General features: G+C 45.0%; 1 protein-coding gene across 1 annotated transcript in view; it reads left to right on the forward strand.

Annotated features, from left to right (window-relative positions):
* Positions 1-1351: 1351 nt before the first annotated feature.
* The window catches only part of TMEM117 (transmembrane protein 117), a 629598-nt gene continuing 617663 nt past the window's right edge, over positions 1352-13286 (forward strand). Inside the window, exon 1 of the mRNA XM_069764733.1 lies at positions 1352-1481. The gene's annotated coding sequence lies outside the window, so the exon portion shown is untranslated. The remainder of the gene's footprint in view (positions 1482-13286) is intronic.

The following is a 13286-nucleotide window of genomic DNA, read 5'->3' on the forward strand; positions in this document are numbered from 1 at the left end:
GCTTCTCCAAATGTGCTTTTGCATACCTCAGCCGACTCTGTTTGTGGCGTGCTTGCAGAAACGGCTTCTTTCGCATCACTCTCCCATACAGCTTCTCCTTGTGCAAAGTGCGTTGTATAGTTGACCGATGCAGAGTGACACCATCTGCAGCAAGTTGATGCTGCAGCTCTCTGGAGGAGGTCTGAGGATTGTCCTTGACTGATCTCACCATTCTTCTTCTCTGCCTTTCTGATGTTTTTCTTTTCCTGCCACTTCTGGCCTTAACAAGAACTGTACCTGTGTTCATCCATTTCCTTACTATGTTCCTCACAGTGGAAATTGACAGGTTAAATCTCTGAGACAGCTTTTTGTATCCTTCTCCTGAACAACTATGTTGAATAATGTTTGTTTTCAGATCATTAGACAGTTGTTCTGAGGAGCCCATGATGCCACTGTTCAGAGGAGATTCAAACAGGAAAACAACTTGCAAGTGGCCACTTTAAGTAGCTTTTCTCATGATTGCATACACCTGGCTATGAAGTTCAAAGCTCAATGAGGTTAGAAAACCCCAAAAAAAGTGCTTTAGGAAGTCAGTAAAAAGTAGGTAGGAGTATTTAAAACAAGAAAATGATAAGGGTGCCCATATTTATGCACCTGTCAAATTTAGTTTGAATGCAGATTGCACATTTTCTGTTAGTACAATAAACCTCATTTCAAGGCAGAAACATTACTGTGTCCAACAGTTATTAGATATATGAAACTGAAATAGCTGTTGCAAAAAAAAACAATTTTTATAAAACATTAAGCTTAAGATTAATAGGGGTGCCCAAACTTTTTCATATAACTGTACTATATACAGGAGGAGATGACACATAGGTATATTCAATATACAGGAGGAGATGACATACAGCAGGTATATACTATATACAGGGGAGATGACATACAGGGATATACTATATACAGGAGATGACATACAGGTGTATACTATATATAAGGGAGAAGACAAACATGTATATACTGAGGGGAAAATGAGAGGTGTGAGGTGAAAATGAGGGGTGTGAGGTGAAATTGAAAAGGTGTGAGTGCAAAATGAGAGGAGTGAGGGGAAATAGAGGAGTGATATGAAAATGACAGATGTGAGGTCGAAATGCCAAGTATTAGGGGGGAATGAGAGGTGTGAGGGAGAAAATGAGAAATGTGAGGGGGAAAATGAAAGATGTGAGGGGGAAAATGAGAGGCGTGATGGGAAAATAAGAGAAGTGAGGTGCTATAACTAACCACAGATATTTACTATGCCCAGGCAACCCCGGGCTCTTCAGCTAGTTCTCTATAAAGTGCTTACATTCTGAAAAACCAGTCTGACAAGTTTTCTCTCCAGGTGACATTGAGGAAAAACATTCTACTGAGCTTTATTGTGAAGCGTTTCTCTTTGTTTGTTTTTTAAACATTAGGTTACATCTTTTAAGTTTCTGTGGTTGCATTGATTGCTGCTGATTGGAAAGGTGAGTTTATTGTGCAGTAGATGCTTGATAATAAGACCTTGTTCATTTTTAAATCTAAAGGCACTTCTTCTTTCTGCGTGACTTTACAGCTCTTCATGACTTATCCTAATAGTAGCAGTTCATACATAAATCTGGTCATAAACATTACACCATTTCTGGAAATTTACCAATCTATTACAATGCATCAAAATCCTTTGAATTGCTATATTTGCTTCATTTTTATCATAAAAGTGTAAATATGTTGGACGTTCGATAATATGTGAAAGTTACGGATGATAAATGTTTGTACATGAAATAATTTGCCTTATTAGGATCAGTTCTAGAGTTTGTCATTTGAAACTATTGTGCATGGGTTAAAGAATATATTGCCCTCTTTATAATTTCTAGTTGTGTTTGTTGTTTATTTTATTTTCTGTGGACAGACATTCCCAACATTAGATGCATCAGAAAGATACTTTTTTATAGCTACTGTTGTAGACATCCAAATGAATTCTGTAACAAACCCAAATGTATAGGTGATCTATTCATATACATTTGACAAGTTAACCCCTTCATGACCCAGCCTATTTTGACCTTAATGACTTGGCCGTTTTTTGCAATACTGACCAGTGTCCCTTTATGAGGTAATAACTCAGGAACGCTTCAACGGATCCTAGCGGTTCTGAGATTGTTTTTTCGTGACATATTGGGCTTCATGTTAGTGGTAAATTTAGGTCAATAAATTCTGCGTTTATTTGTGATAAAAACGGAAATTTGGCGAAAATTTTGAAAATTTCGCTATTTTCACATTTTGAATTTTTATTGTTAAACCAGAGAGTTATGTGGCACAAAATAGTTAATAAATAACATTTCCCACATGTCTACTTTACATCAGCACAATTTTGGAAACATTTTTTTTGCTAGGAAGTTATAAGGGTTAAAATTTGACCATCGATTTCTCATTTTTACAACGAAATTTACAAAACCATTTTTTTAGGGACCACCTCACATTTGAAGTCAGTTTGAGGGGTCTATATGGCTGAAAATACCCAAAAGTGACACCATTCTAAAAACTGCACCCCTCAAGGTGCACAAAACCACATTCAAGAAGTTTATTAACCCTTCAGGTGCTTCACAGCAGCAGAAGCAACATGGAAGGAAAAAATGAACATTTAACTTTTTAGTGACAAAAATGATATTTTAGCAACAATTTTTTTATTTTCCCAATGGTAAAAGGAGAAACTGAACCACGAAAGTTGTTGGCCAATTTGTCCTGAATACGCTGATACCTCATATGTGGGGGTAAACCACTGTTTGGGCACATGGTAAGGCTCGGAAGGGAAGGAGCGCCATTTGACTTTTTGAATGAAAAATTATCTCCATCATTAGCGGACACCATGTCGCGTTTGGAGAGCCCCTGTGTGCCTAAACATTGGAGCTCCCCCACAAGTGACCCCATTTTGGAAACTGGAAACCCCAAGGAACTTATCTAGATGCCTAGTGAGCACTTTAAACCCTCAAGTGCTTCACAAATTGATCCGTAAAAAGGAAAAAGTACTTTTTTTTTCACAAAACATTTCTTTTCGCCTCAATTTTTTCATTTTCTCATGGGCAATAGGATAAAATGGATCCTAAAATTTGTTGGGCAATTTTTCCCGAGTACGCCGATACCTCATATGTGGGGGTAAACCACTGTTTGGGCACACGGCAGAGATCGGAAGGGAAGGCGCGCCATTTGACTTTTTGAATGGAAAATTAGCTCCAATTGTTAGCGGACACCATGTCACATTTGGAGAACCCCTGTGTGCCTAAACATTGGAGCTCCCCCACAATTGACCCCATTCTGGAAACTAGACCCCCCAAGGAACTTATCTAGATGCATATTGAGCACTTTAAACCCCCCAGGTGCTTCACAGAAGTTTATAACGCAGAGCCATGAAAATAAAAAATAATTTTTCTTTCCTCAAAAATGATATTTTAGCCTGGAATTTCCTATTTTGCCAAGGGTAATAGGAGAAATTGGACCCCAAATGTTGTTGTCCAGTTTTTCCTGAGTACGCTGATACCCATATGTGGGGGTAAACCACTGTTTGGGCACACAGCAGGGCTCGGAAGGGAAGGCACGCCATTTGGCTTTTTAAATGGAAAATTAGCTCCAATCATTAGCGGACACCATGTCACGTTTGGAGAGCCCCTGTGTGCCTAAACATTGGAGATCCCCCACAAATGACACCATTTTGGAAACTAGACCCCCAAAGGAACTAATATAGATGTGTGGTGAGCACTTTGAACCCCCAAGTGCTTCACAGAAGTTTATAACGCAGAGCCATGAAAATAAAAAAAAAAAATTCTTTTCTCAAAAATGATTTTTTAGCCCGCAATTTTTTATTTTACCAAGGGTAACAGGAGAAATTTGACCCCAAAAGTTGTTGTCCAGTTTCTCCTGAGTACGCTGATACCCCATATGTGGGGGTAAACCACTGTTTGGGCACATGCCGGGGCTCGGAAGTGAAGTAGTGATGTTTTGAAATGCAGACTTTGATGGAATGCTCTGCGGGCGTCACGTTGCGTTTGCAGAGACCATGATGTGGCTAAACAGTAGAAACCCCCCACAAGTGACCCCATTTTGGAAACTAGACCCCCAAAGGAACTTATCTAGATATGTGGTGAGCACTTTGAACCACCAAGTGCTTCACAGATGTTTACAACGCAGAGCCGTGAAAATAAAAAGTAATTTTTCTTTCCTCAAAAATGATGTTTTAGCAAGCAATTTTTTATTTTCAAAAAGGTAGCAGGAGAAATTTGACCTCAGTAATTGTTGCGCAGTTTGTCCTGAGTATGCTGGTACCCCATATGTGGGGGTAAACCACTGTTTGGGCACACGTCGGGGCTTGGAAGTGAGGGAGCACCATTTGACTTTTTGAATACAAGATTGGCTGGAATCAATGGTGGCGCCACGTTGCGTTTGGAGACCCCTGTTGTGCCGTAACAGTGGAAACCCCTCAATTCTAAATCCAACACTAACCCCAACTCACCCCTAACCCTAATCCCAACTGTAGCCATAACCCTAACCACAACCCTAATTCCAACCCTAACTCTAAGGCTATGTGCCCACGTTGCGTATTAGTGTGAGATTTTTCAGCACCATTTTTGAAAAATCCACGGGTAAAAGGCACTGTGTTTTACCTGCGAATTTACCGCGGATTTCCAGTGTTTTTTGTGCGGATTTCACCTGCGGATTCCTATTGAGGAACAGGTGTAAAACGCTGCGGAATCCGCACAAAGAATTGACATGGTGCGGAAAATACAACGCAGCGTTTCCGCGTGGTATTTTCCGCACCATGGGCACAGCGGATTTGGTTTTCCATAGGTTTACATGGAACTGTAAAGCTGATGGAAAACTGCTACGAATCCGCAGCGGCCAATCCGCTGCGGATCCGCAGCCAAATCCGCACCGTGTGCACATAGCCTAATTCTAAAGGTATGTTCACACGCTGCGGAAAACGCTGCGGATCCGCAGCAGTTTCCCATGAGTTTACAGTTCAATGTAAACATATGGGAAACAAAAATCGCTGTACACATGCTGCAGAAAAACTGCACGGAAACGCAGCGGTTTACATTCCGCAACATGTCACTTCTTTCTGCGGATTCCGCAGCGGTTTTACAATTGCTCCAATAGAAAATCGCAGTTGTAAAGCCGCAGTGAAATGTGCAGAAAAACTGCGGTAAATCCGCGATAAATCTGCAGCGGTTTAGCACTGCGGATTTATCAAATCCGCTGCGGAAAAATCCGCAGAGAACCAGAATACGTGTGCACATACCGAAACCCTAACCCTAACCCTAGTTCTAACCCCAACCTTAGTGAAAAATTTTTTTTATTTATTTTATTATTGTCCCTACCTATAGGGGTGTGTTGAGAATTCTGTTGTTGAACTCCCTCCTGTGGTCGTGAATGGTACTTCGGCGAGTTCTGTCCATGGACTCCCTCTGGTGGCTGTGAGTGAAGCTGCTGCTTCTGAGGTTCCTTACACAGGTGACGTGGTTTATCCTTTGGTTGGCTGCTCTATTTAACTCCACTCTGATCGTTACTCCATGCCAGCTGTCAATGTTCCTGTACTGGTTCAGTTCGCTCTTGGATCTTTCTGGAGACCTGTCTCTTCCTGCAAGAAGCTAAGTCCCTGTTTGTTATTTTCTGTTCATGGTTTTCTAGTCCAGCTTGCTTTCATGATTTTGTCTTGCTAGCTGGAAGCTCTGGGATGCAGGGTGGCGCCTCCGCACCGTGAGTCGGTGCGGGGGTCTTTTTGCACACTCTGCGTGGTCTTTTGTAGTTTTTGTGCTGACCGCAAAGATACCTTTCCTATCCTCTGTCTATTTAGTTAGTCTGGCCTCCCTTTGCTAAACCTGTTTCATTTCTGTGTTTGTGACTTTCATCTTAACTCACAGTTAATATTTGTGGGGGGCTGCCTTTTCCTTTGGGGAAATTTCTCTGAGGCAAGGTAGGCTTTATTTTCTATCTCTAGGGCTAGCTAGTTCTTAGGCTGTGCCGAGGCGTCTAGGCCTGTTAGGTACGCTCCACGGCTATTTCTAGTGTGTGTGATAGGATTAGGGATTGCGGTCAGCAAAGTTCCCACTTCCCAGATCTTGTCCTGTGAGTTTAACCATCAGGTCATTCCTGGTGCTCCTAACCACCAGGTCATAACAGTACAGCTGGCCCAAAGTATTAATGCATCTCAATAGAGGGATAAGAGAAGCTCTGAGACCATTTTTTTTTCTTTGCACTGTGTTTTGTCTTTCTTTTCCCCTAGACCTTTGGGTGGTTCAGGACACAGGTGTAGAGATGGACATTCAAGGTCTGTCCTCTTGTGTGGATCATCTCACTGCAAGGGTACAAAACATTCAAGATTTTGTGGTTCAGAATCCGATGTTAGAGCCTAGAATGCCTATTCCTGATTTATTTTCTGGGAATAGATCTAAGTTCCTGAATTTCAAAAACAATTGTAAACTGTTTCTAGCTTTGAAACCCCGCTCCTCTGGTGACCCCGTTCAACAAGTAAAAATCATTATTTCGTTGTTGCGTGGTGACCCTCAAGACTGGGCATTTTCCCTTGCGCCAGGAGATCCTGCATTGCATGATGTTGATGCGTTTTTTCTGGCGCTTGGATTGCTTTATGATGAACCAAATTCAGTGGATCAGGCAGAGAAAATTTTGCTGGCTTTGTGTCAGGGTCAGGATGAAGCGGAGGTGTACTGTCAGAAGTTTAGAAAGTGGTCTGTGCTTACTCAGTGGAATGAGTGTGCCCTGGCGGCAATTTTCAGAAAGGGTCTTTCTGAAGCCCTTAAGGATGTCATGGTGGGATTTCCCACGCCTGCTGGTCTGAATGAGTCTATGTCCTTGGCCATTCAGATCGATCGGCGCTTGCGTGAGCGCAAAGCTGTGCACCATCTGGCGGTATTCTCTGAGCATAGGCCTGAGCCTATGCAGTGTGATAGGACTTTGACCAGAGCTGAACGGCAAGAACACAGACGTCGGAATGGGCTGTGTTTTTACTGTGGTGAATCCACTCATGCTATCTCCGATTGTCCTAAGCGCACTAAGCGGTTCGCTAGGTCTGCCACCATTGGTACTGTACAGTCTAAATTTCTTTTGTCCGTTACTCTGATTTGCTCTCTGTCGTCCTATTCTGTTATGGCATTTGTGGATTCAGGCGCTGCCCTGAACTTGATGGATTTGGAGTTTGCCAGGCGCTGTGGTTTTCTCTTGGAGCCCTTGCAGTATCCTATTCCATTGAAAGGAATTGATGCTACGCCTTTGGCCAAGAATAAGCCTCAGTACTGGACTCATTTGACCATGTGCACGGCTCCTGCACATCAGGAGGATATTCGCTTTCTGGTGTTGCATAATCTGCATGATGTGGTCGTTTTGGGGTTACCATGGCTACAGGTCCACAACCCAGTATTGGATTGGAAATCAATGTCTGTGTCCAGCTGGGGTTGTCAAGGGATACATGGTGATGTTCCATTGCTGTCAATTTCGTCTTCCACTCCTTCTGAAGTCCCTGAGTTTTTGTCGGATTACCGGGATGTATTTGATGAGCCCAAATCCGGTGCCCTACCTCCTCGTAGGGATTGTGATTGTGCTATTGATTTGATTCCTGGTAGTAAGTTTCCTAAGGGTCGACTGTTCAATTTATCAGTGCCAGAACACGCCGCTGTGCGGAGTTATATAAAGGAGTCCTTGGAGAAGGGTCATATTCGCCCGTCGTCTTCACCATTGGGAGCAGGGTTCTTTTTTGTGGCCAAGAAGGATGGCTCTTTGAGACCTTGTATTGATTACCGCCTTCTTAATAAGATCACAGTCAAATTTCAGTATCCTTTGCCGCTGCTGTCTGATTTATTTGCTCGGATTAAGGGGGCTAGTTGGTTCACCAAGATAGATCTTCGAGGGGCGTATAATCTTGTGCGAATTAAACAGGGCGATGAATGGAAAACAGCATTTAATACGCCCGAGGGCCATTTTGAGTACTTGGTTATGCCATTCGGGCTTTCTAATGCTCCATCTGTGTTTCAGTCCTTTATGCATGACATCTTTCGAGAGTACCTGGATAGATTCATGATTGTATATTTGGATGACATTTTGGTCTTTTCGGATGATTGGGAGTCTCATGTGAAGCAGGTCAGAATGGTGTTCCAGGTCCTTCGTGCTAATTCCTTGTTTGTGAAGGGGTCAAAGTGTCTCTTTGGAGTTCAGAAGGTTTTATTTTTGGGTTTCATTTTTTCCCCTTCTACTATCGAGATGGACCCTGTTAAAGTTCAGGCCATTTATGATTGGATTCAGCCGACATCTGTGAAGAGCCTGCAGAAGTTCCTGGGCTTTGCTAATTTTTACCGTCGCTTCATCGCTAATTTTTCTAGTATTGCTAAACCATTGACTGATTTGACCAAGAAAGGTGCTGATGTGGTCAATTGGTCATCTGCGGCTGTAGAGGCTTTTCAGGAGTTGAAGCGTCGTTTTTCCTCTGCCCCTGTGTTGTGCCAACCAGATGTTTCGCTCCCGTTTCAGGTCGAGGTTGATGCTTCTGAGATTGGAGCAGGGGCTGTTTTGTCGCAAAGAAGTTCTGATGGCTCGGTGATGAAACCATGTGCCTTCTTTTCTAGAAAATTCTCGCCTGCTGAGCGCAATTATGATGTTGGCAATCGAGAGTTGTTGGCCATGAAGTGGGCATTCGAGGAGTGGCGACATTGGCTTGAAGGAGCTAAACATCGCGTGGTGGTCTTGACGGATCACAAGAATTTGACTTATCTCGAGTCTGCCAAACGGTTGAATCCTAGACAGGCTCGATGGTCGCTCTTTTTCTCCCGTTTTGATTTTGTGGTTTCATACCTTCCGGGATCTAAGAATGTGAAGGCTGATGCCCTGTCAAGGAGTTTTTTGCCTGACTCTCCGGGTGTTCCGGAGCCGGCGGGTATTCTTAAAGAGGGGCTAATTTTGTCTGCCATCTCTCCTGATTTGCGGCGCGTGCTGCAGAAGTTTCAGGCTGATAGACCTGACCGTTGTCCAGCGGAGAGACTGTTTGTCCCTGATAGATGGACTAGTAGAGTTATCTCTGAGGTTCATTGTTCGGTGTTGGCTGGTCATCCTGGAATCTTTGGTACCAGAGATTTGGTGGCTAGATCCTTTTGGTGGCCTTCTTTGTCACGGCATGTGCGTTCTTTTGTGCAGTCCTGTGGGACTTGTGCTCGGGCTAAGCCCTGCTGTTCTCGTGCCAGTGGGTTGCTTTTGCCCTTGCCGGTCCCAAAGAGGCCCTGGACGCATATTTCCATGGATTTTATTTCTGATCTCCCTGTTTCTCAAAGGATGTTGGTCATTTGGGTGGTTTGTGATCGCTTCTCTAAGATGGTCCATTTGGTACCCTTGTCTAAATTGCCTTCCTCCTCTGATTTGGTGCCATTGTTTTTCCAGCATGTGGTTCGTTTGCATGGCATTCCAGAGAACATCGTCTCGGACTGAGGTTCCCAGTTTGTTTCGAGGTTTTGGCGGTCCTTTTGTGCTAAGATGGGCATTGATTTGTCTTTTTCTTCGGCTTTCCATCCTCAGACTAATGGCCAAACCAAACGAACTAATCAGACTTTGGAAACATATCTGAGATGCTTTGTTTCTGCTGATCAGGATGATTGGGTGTCCTTCTTGCCTTTAGCTGAGTTCGCCCTTAATAATCGGGCCAGCTCGGCTACTTTAGTTTCTCCTTTTTTCTGTAATTCTGGTTTCCATCCTCGTTTCTCTTCAGGGCAGGTTGAGCCTTCGGACTGTCCTGGTGTGGATACGGTGGTGGACAGGTTGCAGCAGATTTGGACTCATGTGGTGGACAATTTGACATTGTCCCAGGAGAAGGCACAACGTTTCGCTAACCGCCGGCGCTGTGTTGGTCCCCGACTTCGTGTTGAGGATTTGGTTTGGTTGTCATCTCGTCATGTTCCTATGAAGGTTTCCTCTCCTAAGTTTAAGCCTCGTTTTATTGGGCCATATAAGATTTCTGAAGTTCTTAATCCTGTGTCATTTCGTTTGGACCTTCCAGCTTCTTTTGCCATTCATAATGTGTTCCATAGGTCGTTGTTACGGAGATACGTGGCGCCTATGGTTCCCTCCGTTGATCCTCCTGCCCCGGTGTTGGTCGAGGGGGAGTTGGAGTATGTGGTGGAGAAGATTTTGGATTCTCGTGTTTCGAGACGGAAACTCCAGTACCTGGTCAAGTGGAAGGGTTATGGTCAGGAAGATAATTCCTGGGTTTTTGCCTCTGATGTTCATGCTGCTGATCTAGTTCGTGCCTTTCATTTGGCTCATCCTGATTGGCCTGGGGGCTCTGGTGAGGGTTCGGTGACCCCTCCTCAAGGGGGGGGGGTACTGTTGTGAATTCTGTTGTCGAACTCCCTCCTGTGGTCGTGAATGGTACTTCGGCGAGTTCTGTCCATGGACTCCCTCTGGTGGCTATGAGTGAAGCTGCTGCTTCTGAGGTTCCTTACACAGGTGACGTGGTTTATCCTTTGGTTGGCTGCTCTATTTAACTCCACTCAGATCGTTACTCCAGCCAGCTGTCAATGTTCCTGTGCTGGTTCAGTTCGCTCTTGGATCTTTCTGGAGACCTGTCTCTTCCTGCAAGAAGCTAAGTCCCCGTTTGTTATTTTCTGTTCATGGTTTTCTAGTCCAGCTTGCTTTCATGATTTTGTCTTGCTAGCTGGAAGCTCTGGGATGCAGGGTGGCGCCTCCGCACCGTAAGTCGGTGCGGGGGTCTTTTTGCACACTCTGCGTGGTTTTTTGTGCTGACCGCAAAGATACCTTTCCTATCCTCTGTCTATTTAGTTAGTCTGGCCTCCCTTTGCTAAACCTGTTTCATTTCTGTGTTTGTGACTTTCATCTTAACTCAGTTAATATTTGTGGGGGGCTACCTTTTCCTTTGGGGAAATTTCTCTGAGGCAAGGTAGGCTTTATTTTCTATCTCTAGGGCTAGCTAGTTGTTAGGCTGTGCCGAGGCGTCTAGGCCTGTTAGGTACGCTCCACGGCTATTTCTAGTGTGTGCGATAGGATTAGGGATTGCGGTCAGCAAAGTTCCCACTTCCCAGATCTTGTCCTGTGAGTTTAACCATCAGGTCATTCCTGGTGCTCCTAACCACCAGGTCATAACAGGGGTGACAAAGGGGGGGGTGGGGTCATTTACTATTTTTTTTCTTTTGATCACTGTGATAGGTTTTATCACAGTGATCAAAATGTACATGGAACGAATCTGCCGGACAGCAGATTCGGCGGGCGCACTGCGCATGCGCCCGCCATTTTGCAAGATGGCGGCGCCCATGGAGAAGACAGACGGACGGACCCTGGGAGGCTCGGTAAGTATGATGGGGTGGGGGGGAGCAAGGGGGGGTGGATCGGAGCATTGGCGGGTGGATCGGAGGGTGGGAGGGTGGATCGGAGCATGGGGGGTGGATTGGAGCACAGGGGGTGGATCGGAGCACGGGGGGTGGATCGGAGTGCAGGGGGGTTGGTTTGGAGCACGGGGGGAGCGGACAAGAGCACGGGGGGAGTGGACAGGAGGACGGAGGGGAGCAGAGCAGTGCACAGGACAGATCGGTGGCTTGGGGGGGCGATCGGTGGGGTGGGGGGGGGGGCAGACCAGTGTTTCCAGCCATGGCCGATGATATTGCAGCATCGGTCATGGCTGGATTGTAATATTTCACCACTTTTCATAGGTGAAATATTACAAATCGCTCTGATTGGCAGTTTCACTTTCAACAGCCAATCAGAGCAATCGTAGCCACGGGGGGGGGAGGTGAAGCCACCCCCCCTGGGCTGTACTACCACTCCCCCTGTCCCTGCAGGCCGGGTGACATTGGAGTTAACCCTTTCACCCGATCTGCAGGGACGCTATCTTTCTGTGACACAGCATATGTGTCACAGGTCGGATTGGCACCGGTTTTCATGACGCATACGCTGTGTCACAGGTCGGGAAGGGGTTAAAAAGGTTGTCCACCACTTTAACATTGATGACTTATCCTAGAGTAGGTCATTAATTTCTGATCGGTGGGGGTGCGACACCTGCTACCCCTGCCGATTTGCTGCTCTCTGTTTCAGCCGCCAGAACTGACCACTTATGGAGCTGCACAGCTCAATCTACTGTATAAGTGGCAGGGGTCGGGTACTGCACATCTGCTCCGTATTCAAATCAATAGGTGGCGGATGTGCAGTTCCTGGGCATAACTGGTCAGTTCAGCCACCGTAGTGGACAACCCCTTAAAGGGGTTTATGGAGATCAGAAATCTTCCTATTTATCTAGAACTGTGACGCTCTTTTCCATGCTGTGTCTGGTACTGTGACTCAGATTTACTTAAGAGAATGGGGCAGAGGTGCAAATCCCAATACAACTCATGCATAGTAGTGAAGCAAACAAATTCAATCTCTTTTTCTTTTCTTTTTTCAATTTTTTCAATGATGTTCAGATCAGAGGACTGTGAGGTTCGGTGTAAAACCTTCAGGTAGTCTATTGTAGATTTTGATGTGTCTTTGGGATCTTTATTCATTTGTAGAAACCATCCTCTTTTCAACTTTATAAAAAATATTTTGAATATTTGCGCAAAAAATTCAGTTAAAAACATAAATAAATGAAACACCGTATTAACCCCTCACTGATAGTAACATGGGGGCTGGTAGATGGTTACCTCGATCCTCTAGACTCTATTCAAATGATGCCTCCTGCGTCCTAGAAGGTCCTTCAAGTGGCGCTCGGTTTCTTATGTGATTTCTCTGTCCCAACAATGCCAAATGCCGGAAAGTGGTAGGTGATAATAATAAGAAAAAGCAGTTGTCCGGAGGACGCCGTCCCGGCCGGTGACTGGCGTGCCTCCTGGAAAATACAAGTCTGCCGTGCACTGGCAGTAATGGCTCAATCCAAAGGGTAGAGGCGTCAAGTTACAGCGTAGCTGCAGGCGCTTGCGTGACGTCACTGACACGTGATAGCTTCACGTGACCGGCTACAGGGCGCACACAGAACCACACTATCCTACGCGTTTTGGAATTTCTGATTCCTTCCGCAGGGATGGTTCGGTGTGCATAGTGTGTGCCTTTTATATGATGCCGGGTCTCTTATTGCTCGATTGTTAATTAAAGGCGAACAGTTCTACTTTGTTATTTAGATCGTTCGGTGCCAAGGTATTCATCTCAAATATACATTTGGTTTCTGCCCGAGACATTTGGTGAATGAATTACCCCCACGCCAATCTTTTTTAACTATTTTGAGTCCAGTGACCGAAATGTCCTTCAGTGAGCCCCCATGGTGTTTT

Source organism: Ranitomeya imitator, chromosome 4 (genome assembly GCF_032444005.1).
Source record: "Ranitomeya imitator isolate aRanImi1 chromosome 4, aRanImi1.pri, whole genome shotgun sequence".
In the NCBI taxonomy this organism is placed as follows: Eukaryota; Metazoa; Chordata; class Amphibia; order Anura; family Dendrobatidae; genus Ranitomeya; species Ranitomeya imitator.